This window comes from Pelodiscus sinensis, chromosome 2, assembly GCF_049634645.1.
Source record: "Pelodiscus sinensis isolate JC-2024 chromosome 2, ASM4963464v1, whole genome shotgun sequence".
NCBI classification, from domain to species: Eukaryota; Metazoa; Chordata; order Testudines; family Trionychidae; genus Pelodiscus; species Pelodiscus sinensis.
Window position 1 is genome coordinate 88239247 of NC_134712.1, and position 22476 is coordinate 88261722.

General features: G+C 44.0%; 1 protein-coding gene across 2 annotated transcripts in view; it reads left to right on the forward strand.

The window, feature by feature from the left end:
* LDLRAD4 (low density lipoprotein receptor class A domain containing 4) overlaps window positions 1-22476 on the forward strand; it is a 439588-nt gene that overhangs the window by 336812 nt on the left and 80300 nt on the right. The window lies entirely within an intron of this gene.

The window sequence follows — 22476 nt, forward strand, 5'->3', positions numbered from 1 at the left end:
ACATCTGACTCACGATTTTTGAACACATGGGATTGGCCACACGATGGGATATTTTGTCATATGTGTGAAAAATGCATTCCAAGTGTGTGTCTCCCGTGAAATATCTGGTGTGGTTTTAATTCTGTTTATTTCAATTTCAATGTATAGAGATAAAATTAATTTCTACCCTAGGTTCTAGTCACTTTATCGAATGGTTACAACTGGGGATGTTAGATAGCAGGTAATAGAATAGTCAGCTAACCACATGAATTCTTAGCGGGCCGAGCTCCCTGCAGACAGAGGCTGCTGAGGGGGGAAGGGGCAGGCAGGGCACCACGAAGCAGCCTCTGTCCATGGTGGCCTGGGCAACCCCTGTCCACAGGGAGCTCGAACCCCCCAATACCCTTACAGGGGCTGCTGCTGTGAAGCAGCCTCCCCTGTCCCCCCACGCTGCTGTCTCTAATAAAGGCAGCAGTGCAGGGGGTGGGGGTCAGGCAGCACCGGCTCCTGCTCAGAGGCAGCCGGGGGTGGGTGATGGGGATGCAAGTAGTCAATTAGATTAACCGATAGGCCTAGGCTTATCAGTTAATCGTTCACATCCCAAGTTACAACACAACAAAGTTTAGGTCTGCACATATGGCATTGTGTTAAATATAGACTGTGCATATCCATCTAGCATGGGTATAAATAGTAGTGTAGATGGTGAGGCAGAGCTTAGGCAAGTAGAATCCTCTACATACCTGAACCCTACGGTATATACACTATACCTCCCATCTCAACACTGCTATTTTTAGTGTGGCATGTAGCCATTGATTGTAGCGTGTATGGACACAGCCTCCCTTTCTCTGTGGACATAGCTACTTGTATTCTGTACACCATTTAAGTGTAGGCAATGTTATTATCAATAAGAAGAAACATCCTTTTACTTCATAGTCCTACTGATAACTTGTCTAGGTCTTGTTAATATTTCTCCAACGTCAGTGTTTACAGATTATATTGGACAAATGTTCAAAGTGTCATTAGTGGGTTGCTTATCTCCACTTTCCATTCACTACTAACACATTTAAATGCAACCAAACCTCATGCAGATTCTTTCAGCTTCCCACTGGAAGAGCTCTCCTCCTACCAGTGCTCAGAAAGTCTTGTCATAATTGTTCCTGGAATGCCATCAGTCCTATATAAATAGATCTTCCAGTCAATAGTTTTGCATTTGTGGTTAACATTGGGAAATCCTAACTGCTGACAAAACTCCTAGACTCCAGTGGGATCAGAATTAGGCTTGTTGAAACATCCAATAGAAGCCTGTAGGGATTTTCTTTCAAAACCTGTAGAAATCTACAGAATTTTGTGCGTAGAATATGCAGAATTTCGGTAGCAGGTTTTTTTCTCTGTTTTCTGTTTCACTTGGCCCTTGGTTTATTATACAAGTATCCCAATTAGCTAAACTACAGGAAGCAAATGTTTTAATAGTCAGTAAGGAAACTGCGCAAACTCTGGCAAAATCTCTGCTGATTTTTGTTAAATAGCAGAATTATTTGTCAATCAGTAATATGACCACTTTGTTCCTTAAAAAGGGGCTGCCAGTTTTATAATGTGTAAGAGAAATATCTGTGAAAATACTATATTTGCTGTCTATACCTAATCTGAATATTTATGTGGTGTTTACTAAACAATTAGAAAGGCAAACTTAACATTTTAAGGTACACTGCACTGTGCCTTAAAATGTTAAGTTTGCCTTTCTAATTGTTTAGTAAACACCACATAAATATTCAGATGTTACAAAATATTCAGATGTTACAAAAAAAGAAATGTGTATATTTTTATCATTATTATTAGACTCAAGATAGCATAGATCATACATTTAATTCTATATTAATTTTTATTTTTGCACATGGCCCTCCCAGTTCAAAAGAAAACCAAAAAGCATTGTTCCTGGAATATATGGAGAAAACAGTTTTCAATGCAACATCCATTCAAACATGAGAACTTACCAAAATGTCATGCATAGTAAGCAAGGATATTTTTTGAATATATCTGATCCTCTCTTGCTTACAGGAGTAAATGACTCCTGTAAGCAAGAGATCATGATTCCTTAAAACAACAGTGATGCAGGTAGTATATTTGGTTTGGACATATAATTCCAACACTGCCGGGGCTCCAAAGCAGCCCAGAGGAGAAGGAGGTGGTGCCACTGGACCAGGACCCCGCACAGCATAGGTGGTCCTGCAGGGGGAAGGAAAGAGAAAGGGGACCGCATGCTACTGGAAGCTGTCCTGGCTGCCCTACGTGCCTTGCTGAGGGGAGAGGGAGGAGGCTGCTGTGCCATGTCGGTGTCCCCATCTGTGACGTAGTGGGGGTACTTGCTGGGCTGTGGTGACCTCTGCTGTCTGGAGCAAGACCCAGCAGGGAAAACCTCACTATGCAAAGGTGAGGTTGAACCAGACACCCCCCATGGAGAGGAACAAAGGAAGGGGGAATGCTGCCCTGGCTGGGGGGCAGGGCTGGAAGAGTGTGGGTTAGTTGCGGTCTGGGAGCATGGAGGAGACAGCCTAGGGAAAGGGGCTGGAGTTTAGGGGCCCAGTCTTCCCCCATCTCAACGGGGCCTGAGGCATCCTAGCCCGGCTCTGTGACCAAATTACATCTGTGCTGTGCTGTATCCTGGAGAGGCAATAAACTTCCTCTATTCCACCGGCTGGTGCAGTCTGTTTGTGCCATTTCGGGGTGCAGGAGACGGGGGACCCCCAACGCGCCGTCACACCATCAAGTAATGAAATGAAGGGGTTGCAACTGCTTTGGAGGACAGGGTCATAATTCAAAATGATCTGGACAAACTGAGAAATGGTCTGAGGTAAATAGGATGAAGTTTAATAAGGACAAATGCAAAGTACTCTACCTAGGAAGGAACAATAGGTTTCACACATAGAGAATGGGAAGCGACTGTCTGGGAAGGAGTACTGCAGAAAGGGATCTAGGGGTCATACTGGACCACAAGCTAAATATGAGTCAACAGAGTGATGATGTTACAAAAAAAGCAAACATGATTAACAGGAGTGTTGTGAGCAAGACACGAGAAATCATTCTTCCGCTCTACTCTGTGCTGGTTAGGCCTCAATTGGAGTATTGTGTCCAGTTCTGGGCACCACATTTCAAGAAAGATGTGGAGAAATTGGAGAAGGTCCAGAGAAGAGCAACAAGAATAATTAAAGGTCTAGAGAACATGATCTATGAAGGAAGACTGAAAGAGTTGGGGTTGTTTAGTCTTGAAAGGAGAAGACTGAGAGGGAACATGATAGTGGTTTTTAGATATCTAAAAGGGTGTCACAAGGAGGAGGGAGAAAAATTGTTCTCCTTGACCTCTGAGGATAGGAGAAGGAAGCAATGGGGTTAAACTGCAGCAAGGGAGGTTTAGGTTGGACATTAGGAAAAACTTCCTGTCAGGTTAAACACTGGAATAAGTTGCCTATGGAAGTTGTGGAATCTCCATTTCTGGAGATATTTAAGAGCAGGTTAAATAGACATCCATTAGGGATGGTCTAGACACTACTGGGTCCTGCTGTGGAGAGGGGACTGGACTCGTTGACCTCTCGAAGTCCTTTCCAATTCTGTTGTTCTGTGTTTCTATTATTCCACCTGTCCGGCATAGGGGAGCATCTCTGTAATTAGCTGCTTGCCTCCATCCTAACGCTCCCTCAAATGCAACCAAATTAGCTGATTCAGCTCTTGCAGAATCAAGGCTGGCTGTAGGCTGGGGCTGCTCAGGTAACAGTCCCTGTCTGAACAGGGGCTGGTGCTGGAGCAGACTCTGTTTGCGGCATCCAGCCTTATTTGCCGTGAATAGGAACTGCTGGATTCAGCGCAAGCTGGGATTGAGCAGTCCTGGCTAGCGCTGATCGCTGCACCTCTGCACTTTAAACGTAATAAAGCCTGCCCAGCGGCTCTTACTTTATTTAAAATGCAGAGCTGCAGCACGGGTGGCTCCTGAGCTGACCTGAGCCAGGACTGCTCATTCCTGTCTGGAGTCAGCTTTTGGAGCTACCCCGGCTGCGGCTCTGCAGAGCGCTGCTTATCGACTAATCATATACAGGCAGTCCCCGACTTACGCGGATCCGACTTATGTCGGATCCGCACTTACGAACGGGGCTTTCTCGCCCCGGAGGTCGAGGTGGCGGATTGCTGCCTGCGAGCTCCAGGGCGAGAAAGCCCCGTTCGTAAGCTGCTCCCGGTGCCCCTGGTCTGCTGGAGACCGTCTCCAGCAGATCAGGGGCACCGGGACTGAAAGCCTCAGAAGCGCGTGAACCCGCCGCTGCTGCGGCTTCAGTCCTGGTGCCCCTGGTCTGCTGGAGACGGTCCCCAGCAGACCACTGGCACCGGGAGCGAAGCCGCAGCAGCGGCGGGTTCCCGCGCTTCTGAGGCTTTGCTCTGGCCACCTTTGCTTTGTTGTGGACCCTGGGGCAGAGCAGCTGGGGCGCTGCCAATTGGTCCTGCAGCGCCGCTCTGGGCACTACTGGACCAACCCGGCAGCACCCCAGCTGCTCTGCCCCAGGTCCTGATTCAGCCGCTGCTGGTCAGTTTCAGCAGTGGCTGAATCAGGACGCCTGGGGCAGAGCAGCTGGGGTGCTGCTGGGTTGGTCCAGTAGCGCCAAGGAGCGAGGAGCGGTGCTACTGGAGCAACCCAGCAGCACCCCAGCTGCTCTGCCCCAGGCGTCCCCAAGTCAGCCGCAGCTGAAACTGACCAGCGCTGACTACAGGAAGCCCGAGGCAGAGTTGCTCTGCCCCAGGCTTCCTGGAATCAGCCACTGATCAGTTTCAGCAGCAGCTGACTTGGGGACGCCTGGGGTTCTTAAGTTGAATCTGTATGTAAGTCAGAACTGGCGGTCAGTTTCAGCAGCGGCTGAATCTGGACGCCAGTTCCCACTTACATACAGATTCAACTTAAGAACAAACCTACAGTCCCTATCTTGTACGTAACCCGGGGACTGCCTGTAGTCAAATTGTATCGACTATACGATTAGCCAGTTAATCGTGTTTTAACATCCTTACCCAGAACACCTACTGTAGGCATTCTGGAGGTGGACTGTGGCTGCCCCCATTGCCCACCCTCCCTGTGCGCCAGGCTGGGAAGGATGGAGCTGCCTGCCCGCCTCCCTCCCCATGCTCCTGGATGGGGAGGCTCGGGCCATGTGCCATCTGCCTTCCCCACGCTCCGGGGTTGGGTGCGTGTGCCTGCCCAGCTGCTCTCTCACCTCCCCGTGGTGGGGGGTGCACGCGTGGCGCACTGCCCTGCCTCCCAGTGGTGGGTGAGGTAGGGAGGAGGCTTGGCTCCCACAGGGGGCGAGGCCCCAGCAGAAGGGATGGGGTTGGAGCTGAGGGCTTGCCTTCCCCAGCCCTACCTTCACCGACCGCCCATGCTGTTTGGTGTTTGCCTTTTTGTGCAAGCGAAATTACTGTTTCGCTGTATTCCTTCCTGCAGACACGTGGCTGTCATTATGGCACTGTACAAAAGGCTGGTGAAGTCATGCCCACGCTTGTCTATAGTATAATTTTGGCCTGAGGCTTAAGCCTGTGTCCTGAGGCTCTTTCTTTAATCTGAGTACTTCGGATCAGACTCTATTTTTGGACTCTCGACTATAAAAGCTGTTACTCGCATGGCTGCCCACGGTGGTTTCTTCTCTTGTTACTTTGTAGCCGAAATTCACTGTTTCTTCTCCTTTATCTCTAGTCAGGGAGGCAGCCAGCATGAGAAAAGCTCCAGCTCAGCATGCCTGTGGAGGAGAGAGAGGGAAAGTGTCAGGTGGGGCAGATAGTGGTGGGAATCCATAGAGCAGGCATCCCTTGTATCTACTTCTTGTTTATTCCCTGAAGTCTTTTACTTCCCAGTGTGCACACTTTTTTTTCTGGCTGTGGCTGTTCTTTGCTTCTCATTTGGCAAAGTGGCGTATTTTTGGTAAATGAACTTTACCTGTTTGTACAGACTTGCACTGATTTATTTAAACTAGTGCAAATTCCTATGTGACCATGCTTATTTCAGTTTGACTGGCTTATTTGGTTTCATCTTAGGTCTGTTGCTAATTGATTTGTGTTAACATGTTCCAAGCCTGCTGTTGGCTGAAATAAAAGCGTCCACTTTTGCTCCACTTTGCACTGAAAGATCAGTTTACGCAGTAGATCATCTGTGTGTGTCTTTACACCTATTCAGCTTTGCCTTTGAACCCAAGCCCTATATTAGGAACAAGTGTTAGGAAAAACACTTGTGAAACATGACCCTAGGAGAAGAGCATTTGACAACTTTTTTTTAAACAAGTTTGTTGCTGGCCTAGTTCACACTATAGTTTTGATTAGGGCCTAAGGGGGGTTGTAAGAAATTTCTTTACACAGAGCTTAATTAGTATGCAAAACAGACTACCAAAGGCAGCAGATAAATCCACATCAAGAGAAAATATTCACAAAAAAGGTTTTAAATCAGCATTTAGAAGAAACAAGTAACATTAGTGGAGACATACAGGTAAAGATCTGGACAGACCTTAATATATACACTGCTTGTTTTGGTGGAGAGCTTTCATTATGCAGATGAGCTATGGCAAGAGTGGGCCTAAGGGCCACATCTCAATATAGACATTATATGGTGGGCCATGAATGTTTACAAAATTGATACGGGAAGGGGTGAGGGCTCCAGCTGGGGGACTGGGCTCTGGCAGGAACAGGGAAGAAGTGATTGGGGTGCCGGAAGGTGATCTGGGCTGGGAGCAAAGGGCTTGGAGGGCAGGAGAGGGAATCAGGGCTGAGGCTGGGGGTTGGATGGGGCTCAGGGTTGCAGGCTCCGGGTGGCACTTAACTCAAGTAGCTCCTTGAAGCAGCGACCCCCCCCCCTTTCCTACATGGCCATGGTGGCTCTGCATGCTGCTTCATCTGCAGGTGCCACTCCCGTGGCTCCCATTGGCTGTGGTTCCTGGCTAATGGGAGCTGCAGAGGTGGCAGTTGGGGCAGGGGCAGCCTGTGGTATGGAGCTCCTGCCCCCCCCCTCCCCCCGGCCGTCTCTACGTGTAGTAGCCAGAGGGAAGACATGATGCTGTGCCAAGGAGCTGCACAGAGTGGGACAAATACCTGACCCCGTACTCTGGCCGGAGCGGGACAAGCTCCTGACCTCGCTCCACAGCGGGAGCTCAAAGGCCAGATTAAAAGGTCTGATAGGCCAGACATGGCCCACATACTGTAGTTTGCCCATTTCTGAGCTGTGGCATAGGTGTGAAAAACAGAAATTTTATGCTACAGGGCTCTTTAATGTAGCAGACAAAGGTACTGAGAGGACCTGTCTAGAAGTTGTAGATCAGGTATGGGGAACTTCATGTCCAGGGGCTGGATGTGGACCCCACTTGCCTGGATCTGGCCCCTAAGGCTCAGTTTCTCCCCCTAGCATTGGGAAGCTAGTATTGGTGCTCTAGTCCCCTCTCCCTCCCCTCCACTGCCTCACTGTGGGACTGGATCACACAAAATCTACTAGGCCAGACCCCCTAGGCTCTGTTGTGAGAAGGGAAATGCTTCTCACTTGTGTGTGGCCCCTGACTGATTTTTCTGTGGATCAGTGGCCCTGGAACAGTGTTCCCTCTAAGCTGCACAGCTTCACAGGTGATTAATCAGCCCCTTCCAGTCGGAGGCTATGGGCTCCATGCAGGAGCTGACTGACCAGGTGGGGTTGATTAATCACCTGTGAAGCTGTGGTGCACCGCAGCTTAGAGGGAACACTGCCTTCTGACCCAAAAGAGGTTCCTCACCCCTATTCTAGATAGACAAATTCTGACTAGAAATAGGGTGTAAACTTGCAATAATGAGGGTAATTAACCATAGAGAGACTTACCAAGGGCTAGTGGTGGATTCCTCTTCACTGGATTCCTCTTCAGATCAAGAATGGATGTTTTCTACTTGTAGAAGTGCTGTGATTCAACTACAACTGTTGGGCTTGAAGCAAAAATTAATCCAGTGAAGTCTTGTGGATTTTTTTGTGTTATATGGTCCAGGTAAAGGGTTACAGCGGTTTCTTCTGACTCTAAAATCTGCGAATTGAGCCAAATGCTGCCCTTGTGCCAGCACGTCAACATAGTGAAGATAATCCTCTGCCAAGTATGTTATCTGCACAAGGAATCCTGTCACCGTAACCCAGGAATGGACAAGACTGGGTTCTGCAACATACTGTCAAATGCATGCACATGCTGTTCTCAATCTGCTGCCAATGGGTACTTGATGCTAATGACAGTGTACACATTGGGTAACACAGAGTATAGACATGCTCCTCCTCTATGAGACTGGGACCACTTTGGGACACAGTGCTCAGCTTTGTATTTTTCCTGACTATGTCTCTTATCAGTTCTTGTGTCCCAAGAATTTGTGATCTCTTCAGTCATTCTCTGTGGGCTATCCAAGAAGGAAAAACACAGAGCAAGAGTCTGGTTTTTGTTGACCATCAAGCAAACACTACTAGTTCTGCCATCAGATAGGCTCAATCTTAAAAGGTGCTGAGCACTTTCTGCCAACTACTCGGCTCCATCCGTTTTACCTGGAGCACAAGAAAGGCAAGAGCTTTCCACCTTTTGTAGATTTCTGCCCTTTGTATGGAATCCCATTGTAGACAGTGGCAGTTTTGCTTGTGAAGAACAGTATGAGGAGGTACAGTAGAAAAATATGATTCATGAACCGTCTCCACCATGAACTCTATCCAAGTACTTATGTCAATCTGAAGTTTTTATGTTAAGAACAGAAAATACATATTTTCAGAAATGCATCAACATTTTTACGTTAAGTCAAGGTAAGTGTCACCAATGGTAGTTGTAAGCTTGGAAAGGGTGTTCGGATATTATGGTCCTTCCTCCATATGTTTACTCTCTTGTTGATGCTCCCTCACCTCTCTTTCAGGATTCACGCTTTCTCCACCGTGGTCTTTCTTCTCCCTCTCTCTAAAACTCTGGAGTGTCTTCATTTATGTTCAAGGTATCTCAACAAAAGAAATTCAGGCACTTTAGAAGAACAGTTTCACTTTATTCTATAAATGAATGGTGCTGTGTATTGCCTTATGGTTCCAAGCCTCACATTAGGGGAAAGAGAGAGAGAAGTTGTCTGTCTAGCTGCAATAACATTATGATGTTTCTCAAAAGCTACATGAAGATGAGAAATATTTGCATGTAGGCACAGAGGGAAGCACTGTGCAAGCATCTAATTTGTGACGCTCCCTGCTGGCTGTTTTTAACGCTCTGTTGAGTTTATTAAACATTCTTAATAAGAAATTGGAGTTTTGTTTAGGGCAGAAAACATAATGGAAACAGCAGTCTACATTCCTCAGATTACTAAAGTACATACAGTTTGCAAAAGCAAACAATTGATAGTTGACACAGTAAGTTGTTTGTATGGTACTAGGTACAAACAAAATGAAAGTGAACATTTTATGTGCATATATCATATTATTCTACATATTCAGAATATATGTGGGATGCTGTTTATGTGATGTTCAGAGCTATGTGATATGTTCTTAATATTCTTTATCCCTGATCAACTTCAGACAGCTGTGTTTGTGGGGGAAAAATTATTATAAACATTTTCTTCATTCCCCAAATGGGTAATTTTCCTGAAAACTCTTCCTGCTCAAGGATCAGCCCTGGACCAGACAATGACAGATTTTCTGTACATAAAAATAACTGCTGATATCTTGCAGCTCTGGGATGTTTATCCCATTTGGGGAGATTCACAGCTTAGTGGAAGCAGAGGCAGCACTTGGTTTTAGCTCAGGAAGGATTCAGATTACTAGATTTTAAGAATGTAACATTTTTAGTTTTACAGAAGCTATTTTAAGTAATTATTAGTTGTTGTAATAGCTCCTTCTGACTTCTGCGTGATCATATGGTAACCTTAGCACCTGCTGTTATATGGGAAAAGAAGAATATTCTCAATGAAGTATTTTAAAACTCTCTAAAACATTGCTTACATCATTTCCCAGTAATGCATATGGTGCAGCAGAATACAGGATGAGGTGGCATACAGATTTAGCTGTCCTTGTTTGAGATGGTCTGAAAAATGGACTCATTGCTGTTTCCAGCCTAAACTCATTCTGATAAAACTTTGTACCCCATCATTTATTCAATACACATGCAGTTTGTGTTTCAGTTCTCAGAACAGACTAAATATTTTACTGGAGATAATTTCTTTAACTTTAAAAGGACTTCAGTAGAAAAGCAATATCACAAAGTGTCCATATGCTATAAATAAGGTGTAAAATTCCACATTAAAGATGTGTATATATTACAAGCGCCTTCAGAGCAGTGTGAAATATAATTAGAACCTTCTTCTGAAGCATGAAGTTATGCGTAAATACATGATAATCTTTTTTCCTTGGAGTGTGGTAGAAATACATTTATCAGGACATCCTTCAAAATATTTAAATTCATTACGTCTGACTTCCCAGTTATACTTGCATGACTTGATACTTGCTCCTTGTCATCTTCCCCCACTGGCCCATAAGACTTATGCCTCTGTATAAACAAAACAAAAGCCATAATCAGTATTAAGAAAATTGTATCCAGAAATAGGTTTTAAAAACAAAAGGAAGAAGAAAAATGTGTAATTGTACATATGTTATTACACGGTATGATGTATGCTGTACTGTTTTCCAGACCAGGTCACATTGGTTGGTAAAGGCAGAGCCAAACAGTTCTGATTGGTCAAGAAGTACAATTATTTTTAATTTGCTTTGTCCAAAGTATCCTATTACAGTTCAAGATTGATGCCTTTTAAATGTATTAAAATAATTTTAAACATATTGTCAAATTATTATCATGAAATAAAACAATTCTGTGTTCTTCGTGTCTGTTTTTCCCCCTTAATACTCATTGAAGTGCAGCTACAAACTTGCTGCTTCTATTTCAGGGTATGGTTACACTAGCCACCCTAGTCCGAACTAGGGTGGTTAATGTAGTCATTCGAACTTACAAATGAAGCCTGGGATTTAAATATCCTGGGCTTCATTTGCATGTTCCCAGGCGCCGCCATTTTTAAATGCCCGGTAGCTCGAACTACCTGCCCGCGGCTACACGCAGCACAGGCTAGGTAGTTTGAATTAACACTCTTAATTTGAATTACCGTTACTAAGGAGTAACGGTAGTTTGAATTAAGAGTGTTAATTCAAACTACCTAGCCTGTGCCGCGTGTAGCCACAGGCAGGTAGTTCGAGCTACCGGGCATTTAAAAATGGCGGCTCCCGGGAACATGCAAATGGAGCCCGGGATATTTAAATCCCGGGCTTCATTTGCAAGTTCGAATGACTACATTAGCCACCCTAGTTCGGACTAGGGTGGCTAGTGTAGCCATACCCTCAGATGGCTAATCTAGTACATAAAGACTAATAATTTTGTCTCTTGTTTACTTACTGCCATCTCACTGGATCTTGTATCATAATACATGTTCGTTAACCAAGAAGGACTACACATGGCACCTGCTGGAGAGGGAGTAACTGGTACTGTTCCCAGTGTGGCTATGAGCACTCCCTTTGACCATAACAATAATATTTCTGGCCTTTGACATTGAGTTTAAAATAATGGTTAATTGTGTGAAGGATATCATCCCCATTTTACACATATTGAGAGATTGAGAGGTTCAGTGCCTCATAGAGTGAGTCTGGTGGAACAAAGGAGCCCAGTAGCCCTAACTCTTCAATTTCTTGCTTATCAATTACTGCCATGTCTAATCAGGCTCAATAAACAGAAAATAGTTCTGAGCAGTGCTGCTGTGGGTTCTATGATGTATCATGGCTTGCATTGACCAATTACATTTTAGAACAGTGATTTTTAAACGCCTGTTATTTAAGCAGTATACAAAGAGACCAAAACTGGGCAGAACAGTGTGCACATGATAATTACTAATAGAATGTTATTCTTTTGTGTTATAATTTCTTATGTGAATTGCAGCAACATACATCAAATTAAATGTTTTAACTTTTCTTTTGACTTGAATCGGTACTCACATTGGCATGGTTCACGTTAGTATAGTTCACATTTGTTGTACTAAAGAGGCCCCTGATTATCTGAGGTGCGTAAAAGGCAGAGTTTTGTTGACTCAAGTCCCATGACTTGAACTCGAGTCCGACTTAAGTCGCCTAGGTTACTCAACTTGAGACTTGACTCGGGTTCATTGTTTGTGACTTGAGACTCGACTTGAGACTTGCTAATTTTGTTAAATCAACTTGGTGAAAAAATTGTCCGAAAATGCCAATATTGATGGCTTGTACAAAAGCGACTTGACATTTTTTAAATTAAGACTTGAGACTTGTCTTGGGACTTGACTTGAAAGTGACTTTAGGGACTCAAGACTCGACTTGAGACTTGAACTGTAGTGACTTGATACTCGACTCGGACTTGACAATGACGACTTGAAGACAACCCTGGTAAAAGGTTCTAGAAGTCATTGTGAGTGTGGCCTATATAGGGCTGAGATTGTGGTCTATATAGGACTGGTTTCATTTAGTGCTGGTGGTTTCATCTGTGTGTCCAGCTGCTGTTTTAAAATAAATAAATTTATTACTTTCCTTATATTTTTCATGCCAGCAATTGCTGTAATTGCCACGCAGATGAAACATGATGGCAAGTGAGAGGGAAAATAGTCTCCGACACAACCTCTCTATTAAGATGTGGTTAGCTCTGTAAATTGAGCTGGTCAGAAAATTTCTGACAGAACTTTTTTCCTTGGAAAATACCAAATTCTTGAAGTCAAATGTTCTGCCAGGTCATGTCAGTTTTGACTAAAGTTTTGAGGCAAGCATTGAAGATACTGATAGAAACTTTCCTAGTTTCTTGCCAGATTGTTGCCTAGGTTACTAGGGGCTCAGGGTCCCTAGTTCTGGGGCAGCCCATCCCATCACATAGGCTACCTGGGGTTGGGGGCCTAGGGTTTGCCGGTTCCCCAAGCTCGCTGGCAGCTCTCCTGGAAGGTTGCTATGAAGTGAGAACTTGCAAGCCTCTGGAGAGTTGGGAAGCAGCAGAGCCTATTTAATTTTGCAAATGTCAAAATGTTAGCACTGCAGAGAACTTTTTGGTGTTTCCAAGGGGCAATAAAGTGGACTTCCAGTTTCACAAAATATTTTGAGATTGCAGATTTTGTCCCAATTTGGGATGATTTTTTTTTAAACCTTGAAATTTTGCATGGGACTGAGAGTTCCTTTCCCACTCTATCCATAAAAAAGGTTGTTCTAGCTAACTATGAGCTAGCTGGTTCATTTTTTCCATTTTGTATAGAATTTAAATGGATTTTTAGGTAAACAGGTTGAGTCCATGCATTACTGATACAGGTAGGGTTTTTTTTTTTTTTTCAGGTTGCCAATAATGAACTAGAGATGCTTATGTAGAGTAAATACACTAAGTCAATATATTCATTTTTAAAACTATCGTATGTCCAATTCTAAGTATGTGCAGAAATGTACAGTTTTTTTAAAATATATTTGCTTTTTACTGTTAAACAAAACCAAGAATAATATGGAGTTATAGAGTGATCCAGGATGACCCATATTTAGAGTTCCTCTTACATATTTTTGTTCTGATTCCTTGGAGAAAAATAGAAGAAAGGCAATAGGTTGGTTGATATAATAGTTATAGTAAATTGGTTCCCTTTGCAGTTTTAAACTAAGAGAGTGCATTGCAGCTCTTCAACACCATTGCATTGTTTGCGAGGGAGAGACAGACAGAAATAAACAAACACAAAGACTTATAGCTAGAGACCAGCTGTGTATCACTTAGCAACATCAATATTTTCGTGCACAAATAAAAGTCTTCTACTTGGTGCATGTTGACAGTAAGAAAGAGAGAGAGAATGAGTGCAGGGTGGAGGGGAGGGGTTAACATTATCTGCAGAAGGATTGGTTTGTTGATGACTGGTCAGTACTTAATTTGGCAGTCTAGACAGTTCAGTCAGAGAGAGTGAAAGGCAGACATCTGAAAACGTGAGAAGAGATTTTAAAGGACATAAGGACATTAGAGTATGTCTACATGAAACCTTTAAACACTTTTTGCATTTTAAAAATACTGTTTTATTGAAACACATGATCACAGGATTTAATTTAATAAAAAAACCCTAAAATACTTAATGGTAAGTTTTTGGTGATTGGGATATAAGTAGACAGTGTTTCCTTTGGGACCACATGCCACCCAGTATATGATAGTAAATATAATGAATAGCTAGTTGTCTTTGCTAAAGTGTGAATTCTTAATGTATAAGAATTAATTAGAACATTTTAAAAATAAATTGAGTTTTAAATTCTCATTTATTTGATGTTTATGCCACGGTAAAAAATACACAGGAATGTCATCTCACAGTGCATAATTTCAGCAAAGTTTATTGCCAACCAGCTCAATTTTCTTTAAAATTTGTGTGTGAGCACATGTGTGCATGCATTTGTATGCACTTGTGTGCATTTTGCTGTGTAAGCAAGGATCAGTTCTGCAATGTGCTGACCAACTTCAATGTCCATTAATTTCAATAGGAGTTGAGAGTTCTCAGCATTTTACAGGATGGGGCCCCATATTTGCAAACTGATTGTGCTGGTATTTATAGATTTTACTACATACAGTTATAATGGGCCAAACTTTAAACAGTTCTTTATGTGTATTTGTGCAAATGAGGTAGTCAGAAATCCCAGTTCTAATTTGCATGATTATGTGCTAGATGTTTGTATTGTAGGCGTGCTTTTAGAAGCCACAGATAGGAAAAAATGGCTCCATATGTATATACAAGTAAAATATTTCAGTAAATCTCCATACTTTGGTCATAATGAATGTCTGAAACTCTCTGGATCCTTCAGTGGGTCATGTCTTAACCATTTGAACCGTTATGTAGGTAATTATTTGGAATGTTAGCGCTCACGAGAACTTTTAATATCTACTAGAAACCTACTGACCTTTCTTTGTTTTTAATTATGCAGTCCTAAAATCAGTTAGCAGAACCCCCCCCCACACACACACCAACCCAGCCTTTAGCCATCCCTCTCATTTCACTCTTTTTTCTGTCTTTTTAAACTTTGTCTAAATTTCTTCTGATGAACCATCTTGAGGCTCAATGACCTGTTGAATGCAGCATCAGAAGAACTGTAGATTTGCAGTCCAGCACTGCTGTTTGAAATGGACATCTGCAGCAAATCAATGTCTAGAGTTCAATTAAGGAACCCTCTAGGATAACCCCTCTCTTCCAATAATAATAATAATAATAAAAGAGTTGCCTTCCCTCGGGGAAGGTAGATTTTTAATTCTTGGTGGAATACTCTCACTGTCTGTGTCCATTTCCCAGGAGGAGAGGGGACTGCTGTGTCCTGTTTCCAGAGGCACGCCATGTCAACTACAAATCATAATAATTAGTTGTGTGTATCCTTCCTGTGCAATTCTTTAAATATGTGAGAGAAACATTTATTGTTTTGTGTTGGGCGTTAGTCAAGGTTTGAAATGAGGTTACAGCCCCTGACAAAAAATACAGCTCTGAGATGGACCCAGGACAAGTCTGACAGTGAAGGAGTTACACATTAATTGGAAGGTACCACCTGGACATCTTGTTAGAAGCTACTGAAATTTCACCATCAGGCAATGACAGATTCAGAACGTGGTGGGGATCACTTCATGCCCTCAAGCCACTTGGATTTTTCTGTGATAGTTCCCATCAGGCCTGGACAAGTAGTGCACCACAATTTTCTAACCATAGAAAAAGCCATTGGAAGGGGTTTAAAAGAGTTTTCCTCAAAAATCTCTATCCACCTTCCTCGATCAGGTTTGTCCCTACACAGAACAGGCAATCCTCAACTAGGTTTCCTTAATGCTTTCTCAATCTCCCTTGCTTCTTTCCTCAAGACCTGTGCTGCTGACAGGGTCCACCTGCAGCCCCCATAGGGTGTGTCTAGATTAGGATAAAGGTACTTTGGAAAACATTTTAAACCCCTAACATAGACAGGGCAACTTGGGTTTTGACATGACATTGTGACTGGTTGAAGTGAACCTCCTTGAGTTCCTTAGGCTTCTCATGGACCAGAGATATTAAAATTTAAACATTTAAAATACAGTTTGGCCATGTCTGTGTTAGGATTTTAAAAAGTGCTAGTTGCAGAGCTGCTAGCTCTTGGGATTTTATCGCAAGCATCAGGGTATTTATGTCATATGTTTTTTGAAGTCCCAGCTTCTCAAGTCAGATGACTGCCTGAATCTCTCAGCTATCTTTTTTTTAAGGAAGTTCTCTAGGTTATGATCAGTATATGGATTCCAGTTCTAGGTGTGCATATGTTTTCTAACCATCAGAGTTACAAAGGGGGTTAATCTCCAGGAATTTTAAAACGTTTGAGATTGGCAGTACCGTAGTTAAAATATGTTCGCTGTCATTGTTAACTTAAAATCAGAGACACCTTTTATCATAATATAGACATACTCTCACAGAGGAGTTCCACTGCTTGGCTGGGGATTCCTTCAGTTTCAGTTCTGACCAAGCTTGGATACATTAACAGTGATCTGACTCCCACAGGCTCTAAGATGTTAATTCCCTTGCATATGTTCATGGAGCAATCAATTACAAAATAGTGGCTGAGTACTTTTTTCTGGATCAGTTATTGACACCTTTGAATCTTTGTGTTCATATTGTGTTCCACCTGAAATGGTGGTGGTACTAGAATTTGAATGATAAAAAAATGTGTTTTTGAATGGTTCCCATGACTTTATGAATGGTTGAGCTAGGCAGATTGTTTAATTTGATTCAACAGAGTAGTTAACTGAACTGCTGCTTTTAACGCATCAGCCTTCTAATTATTGTATTTCCCTATTTGCCACACTGAGAGTATATTTTATTTTATTAGAACAGTGCCTTTTAGCAGGTCTTTCATTGCTGTATTTGGTAAATGGTAAAAATGTGTTCTCTCATCAAGTCCTTTGACCAAGCATTCTGTTAAATAAGCTCTCCGGAAATTATTTAATTCCCGTTCCCTCCTTTCATGTCCTCCTTGCCTGTAGCGTTCCCTGCTGTGGAGTAGCTAGGATTTAATTTCTGTCAGAAATGATATTGCTTCAGTCTTGTCTGTAAGTCTCCACAGGGAGGGTAGAGGTTGGTTATCCTTGAGTTGGTCTGGACATAGTCCAGTATACAGTGAAAACGCAAATCCCCTGGAAACCTTCTCTGCAACCTTCTCTTCTTTATGCTGTATGTGCACCAGGAATCTTATGTTAAATTTACATTTGCATTGAAATGTAATTTTTTTAAAGTATCCAGTCTGCGCTTCTAAAAATGTAATAAATGTCCTAATTCCCTTTTTCTTTTCAACAAGAGAAATGTGTGGATATTGTTGACTCAGGGCCTTGCCACAGGAGTTAAGGAGATTATTGCAACTGCTTGATGGGAACAAAAGTTTTTGTCATGGTTTTTGCTTGGGTTTAGCAAATTATCTTTTGTGAGAGCTAGATTCTAAACCTCCCTTATTTTATTGTGTACTTACAGGGTGGGGAGTTAGGAAGAATAGTTGAGCTTTCTTTTGCATACTTGCTACCTCCATGGTCAGTTACTTGGAGTTTGTCCAGAATGTCCATATCAGTTGTCATGGGGTAGATATTTGTACCTCTGAATAGGGCCTGGTTCAAACAGGTGCTGAGCTGATTTCCATCAGAGCACATCCCACCTAAATTCTGTAAAGGGCTCCCAGGTGTTGGAAAGCCCAACAGGGTCTTGTGGAATACGTTACCTGGTACCTTCATGCTTGTAGATGGCTTACAAGCAACCTATATACCCTGGTTTCATCAATGTGTCCTGAGGATATGCTCATTTAGTACATCACTGTTGCATCATCTGCTGATAGGGCTCCTATGCATAACTTTGCTGTGCATCCTAGTGTTGCTAGAACTGATTGAAAAAATGTTGGTGAAATGTTTTTCATCTGAAAGTCCTGATTTCTCAAAACTAAAACTTACTTGCAAAATGCATCAGTTTGCACAAAACTTTTTCAGGTCCAGGAGAGAATTTCTGATCAGAGAGAGAAGCCCAACCCAGAATATCCAATATTCCTGGGACACTCCCTAATCTGGGAGAGACAGGTTCAAGTCCCTGCTCTCCCTGAGTTGGAGATACTACTCATCCACATTCTAAATCAGTATCCCAACCACTGGGCTATAGAGTCCAGGCTTGTCTACACTGGCTTTTTACTGCACTGCAACTTTCTCCCTCTGAGGTGTGAAAAAATACACCTCTGACTTCAGCAAGTTACAGTGCTGTAAAGCACCAGTGTAAACAACTCAGTGTAAACAACTCCCAGTGCAGGGAGGCATGCCTCTTGTTTAGGTGGTTTACATAGAGAGCTGGAAGAGCTCTCTCCCAGAGCTGGTGCTATGACTGTACTTTCACTTAAAAGCATTGCCACTGCAGCTCTTTATTGTTCTAAGTGTAGATATAGCCTCAGTCTTTATTCCCTGCCCTCCATTCCATGAAAGTTATATACAGGCCATCCTCGCTGTAAGTCCAAGATATGTTCCAAAAAAATTGGACTTATGACGAAACAACTTAAAGCAGGGAATTTTTTCCCCACGGCTGATTTCCATGTGTGTGCGTGACTTAAGAGCGGGGAAAGGGAGGACTTATAACTCATCAGTTCTCACAAGCATCAATGACTTTAGTGCGGAACAGATGTATACCGGGGGGACTTAGAGCAAGGAAACCCTGTATACAAAGTGAAACAGCTTCAACAAGAAAGACAGAGGGAGAGACTCCAGAGGCTGTGGGATGGGATGGGATGTGCTAAAAGTAGGTTCAAGTGAAGGACTGGGTCTTCCACATCCCAGAGAATGTCCTAAACACCAGGTTATTGAGGGATGGAGGGGGGAAAGGGGCAGGGAGAGAGCGAGAGAGTGTGTGTGTGTGTGTGCGCGTGTGCATGTGTGCGCCCTCTGACTCAGAAAAACTTCAGGGTTTTTTGTGAAACAGAATTCTTGTTTTCCAGGCAGCCCTAGTTGCTAGTATAGACTCTGCCTTGCACCAAATGTGGTGAATATGGACTGGGGGTAGGTAGCAGGAGGACATGAAGGAAGAAAATGCCAAATGCATACTGGCAATTAGGCTTAGCCCCCTTTTATGCACAGTGGGCCTGATTTCTATTTCCTCAGAATGCCTTTATTGTGCTTTGACAGTGTGCTTTGAAGTGATGGCATAGTAGTTATGTAAGGGGTCCTTAATGAAAATGAGAATCGGGCCCTCTGAATCTAAGTTGTATAATCATGCTGTTCAAAAAAATAGTCTGTAATCATTAGCTTTATATGGAGAAACTCTAGGCCTGCAGACAGGCTTTCAGCTGTATATTTAAAAGATCCACATAGTTCATTATACTGTAGCTAATGCTGATTGCTGACATAATAGTACAGCTAAAAAAATCAGCTGAATCAAACTTCCCTATACATAAAATGGTCTGTTGATTGCACTGTTGTCACTCCCTTAACAACCGTCACCAGGTTTTGTTTCCACGTCATACAACTCCTGTCTATTCAAGGCTTGTTGTGATGCTTCCAGAAAAAGAAATTAAAGCTGGAGGAAGGACAAACCAGGGCTCTTGCTGACAAAGATTTTTATTGTATTAACTCTTTTTCACCAATAGGTGCCACTGTAGTGGAAGGAAAATAAAAATAAGTGATGATGGGGAGGGGTGTATGTATGTCCCCGATAAATGCCTATTTTTCTTATATATTGTCATCTATTGATCTGTAAAAATTTAAATCCCCCCCAATATGCGTTGCATAACAGAATTTTTTCTTTTACGGCATAAAATACCAGATTGTTGTCCCCTGCAGATCATTTAAGCATCTTTCATGTCATTGATTAATATATGAGTAATCTAGATCAATGGTTCTCAACTTTTTTATACCATAACCTCATATTAAAAGAGAGAAAAAATGTGTGAGAACCCACCCCTCCTATCTAGCCACAATAAAAGATAGGAGTCATGACAACCTGTTTGTGATTCTCCTGGACATATTTAAGAAATTATAGCTTAATGTCCCTATTTCTACCCCCACCAAAAAAAACATTCCCAAAAGCTCTTCCAAGCTTTTCTTAAATCCTAAATTTTCTTCAACTTGAAAAGATAAATTAAATGTTGGAATTAAACATCCATTTCTCATTATAATAGTGGAAGATGTTATTCTGGTAGTACCTAAAAGTTCCAATGTGGACAGAGGATTCTGTTGTACTAGGTATTTTACAGTCTTCCAGGAAAAGCTTAACATCTAAAGAGATGTCTCAACCAAACTGTACGTCAGTTTATATGTTATTACAGGCAGATAACGTGAAAGCAAAATGTCTCTAGTACACAACTTCATTACAGGCAGTCCCCGGGTTACGTACAAGATAGGGACTGTAGGTTTGTTCTTAAGTTGAATCTGTATGTAAGTCGGAACTGGCGTCCAGATTCAGCCGCTGCTGAAACTGACCGCCAATTCTGACTTACATACAGATTCAACTTAAGAACCCCAGGCGTCCCCAAGTCAGCTGCTGCTGAAACTGATCAGCGGCTGATTCCAGGAAGCCCGGGGCAGTGCAACTCTGCCTCGGGCTTCCTGTAGTCAGCGCTGGTCAGTTTCAGCAGCGGCTGACTTGGGGACGCCTGGGGCAGAACAGCTAGGGTGCTGCTGGGTTGCTCCGGTAGCGCCGCTCCTCGGCACTACTGGACCAACCCAGCAGCACCCCAGCTGCTCTGCCCCAGGCGTCCTGATTCAGCCGCTGCTGAAACTGACCAGCAGCGGCTGAATCAGGACGCCTGGGGCAGAGCAGCTGGGGTGCTGCCGGGTTGGTCCAGTAGTGCCCAGAGCGGCGCTGCGGGACCAACCGGCAGCGCCCCAGCTGCTCTGCCCCAGGGTCCACAACAAAAGCCTGGTCTGCTGTGGGGGGGGGGGATGGCACACTAGCTGCGCCCCCCCCCCCAGCAGACTAGGGACACGGGGAGCAAAGCCGCAGCAGCAGCAGGGTGCCGCGCCTTTGCCAGAGCAAAGCCTCAGTAGCGCGGGAACCCGCCGCTGCTGCGGCTTTGCTCCCGGTGCCCCTGGTGTGCTGGAGACGGTCCCCAGCAGACCAGGGGCACCTGGAGCAGCTTTTCTCTCCCCGGAGGTTGAGGTGGCGGGACCGCTGCCTGCGAGCTCCGGGGCGAGAAAGCCCCGTTCGTAAGTGCGGATCCGATCTAAGTCGGATCCGCGTAAGTCGGGGACTGCCTGTAGTTACATTTTCATCTTTGCTGACTTAACATGCTCCTTTTCCATCCTGTCTGCTCTGCAGATGATTTATTTTAGTTTTAACCGTCTCACTTTTAGCATCAAACCCTTCTTCCCTCCAGCCGCCAACAATCTTCCCATAGTACTTTTTCATATGGTTTGGTACCATTTGGTTAATGGTTCTGGTGACCTATGAAGGTTCTGAAATTAGCCTGGGTGCCTGCTTCCCCTGTCCTGCAGCTCTTGATGCTGCTCCAAGTGCTTCTCCCTGAGAGACAGGGGCCTTTATAGCTTCTCCATATACATTCTAAAGGCTGAGGCGGGGTAGAGAGTTGACCACCCTTTGTAATGCTGCCAACCCACTCCTAAACAGCCCTTCTCCAGCTGTGGAGGAGTCGCTATGTCAGGGGCTTCTCTCTGGAATCGGTCAGAGGAAGATGAGGGATTTGTGGGGACATAGGCAAGAGCAGTGGTGGCCTGTCCCCCCACCTGGCACTCCTGCCAGGTAGGGCGGGGTCAGGGCGTGAGGGCTTTCTCTGCTCAATCCACCTGGCATTCCTGCTGGCAGAGAGAGAGAGAGGTCTGGGAGCTGGGGGTTGTCCTGATTGCCTAGCGCTTCTGCCGGGGAGGGTTGTCAGAGTATTCAGGGGCATCCTCTGCTCCCTGGCAAGAGCACCAGGCAGGCAAAGTGGGGCAAGCCCCTGTGTCCCTACTCTGGTCCCAACCAGGAGTGGTGAGTAAGTGCAGCAAGTTGGGGTGCCCATTTTTCCAGGGAGCCCTCAATTGGCCATGACCCCTGGGTACTGGTCTCGTTGACCTAGTGGTTAATCTGCCATGGGGAGCTGGTCCCTCTTAAGGCATGTCTAGACTAGAAAAATACGTTGTGTTTTAAAACATGCTAGCTAGCCTGTTTAATTAGCCCGGTTTTAAATGTGATCTTGACCAATATAGAACAGGCAAGTTGTGTTCAAAAGCCTTTTTGCTGATCGTGGCCAACACCATTGGTGGGGTACGGGCTTGGGAAGTTTTTTACTTTTATGAGTGGAGGACCTCATTCTACATGAATGTTAGGCCAGCAGTTAATACTGGCCTGATTGTCAGAGCTACAGAGCACCCACTACTCCCAGAGCAGTCACCAGGAGATAGAGGTGTTCAGCTCTCTGGAAAGTCAAGGCCATTACTTGACAGAGATTTTTCTTCTTTAAAAATGTGCCAGTGTGGCTCAACTCTGAGCATTGCTCAAGCAAGCCTGCACATTTAAAGTTAATAGGCT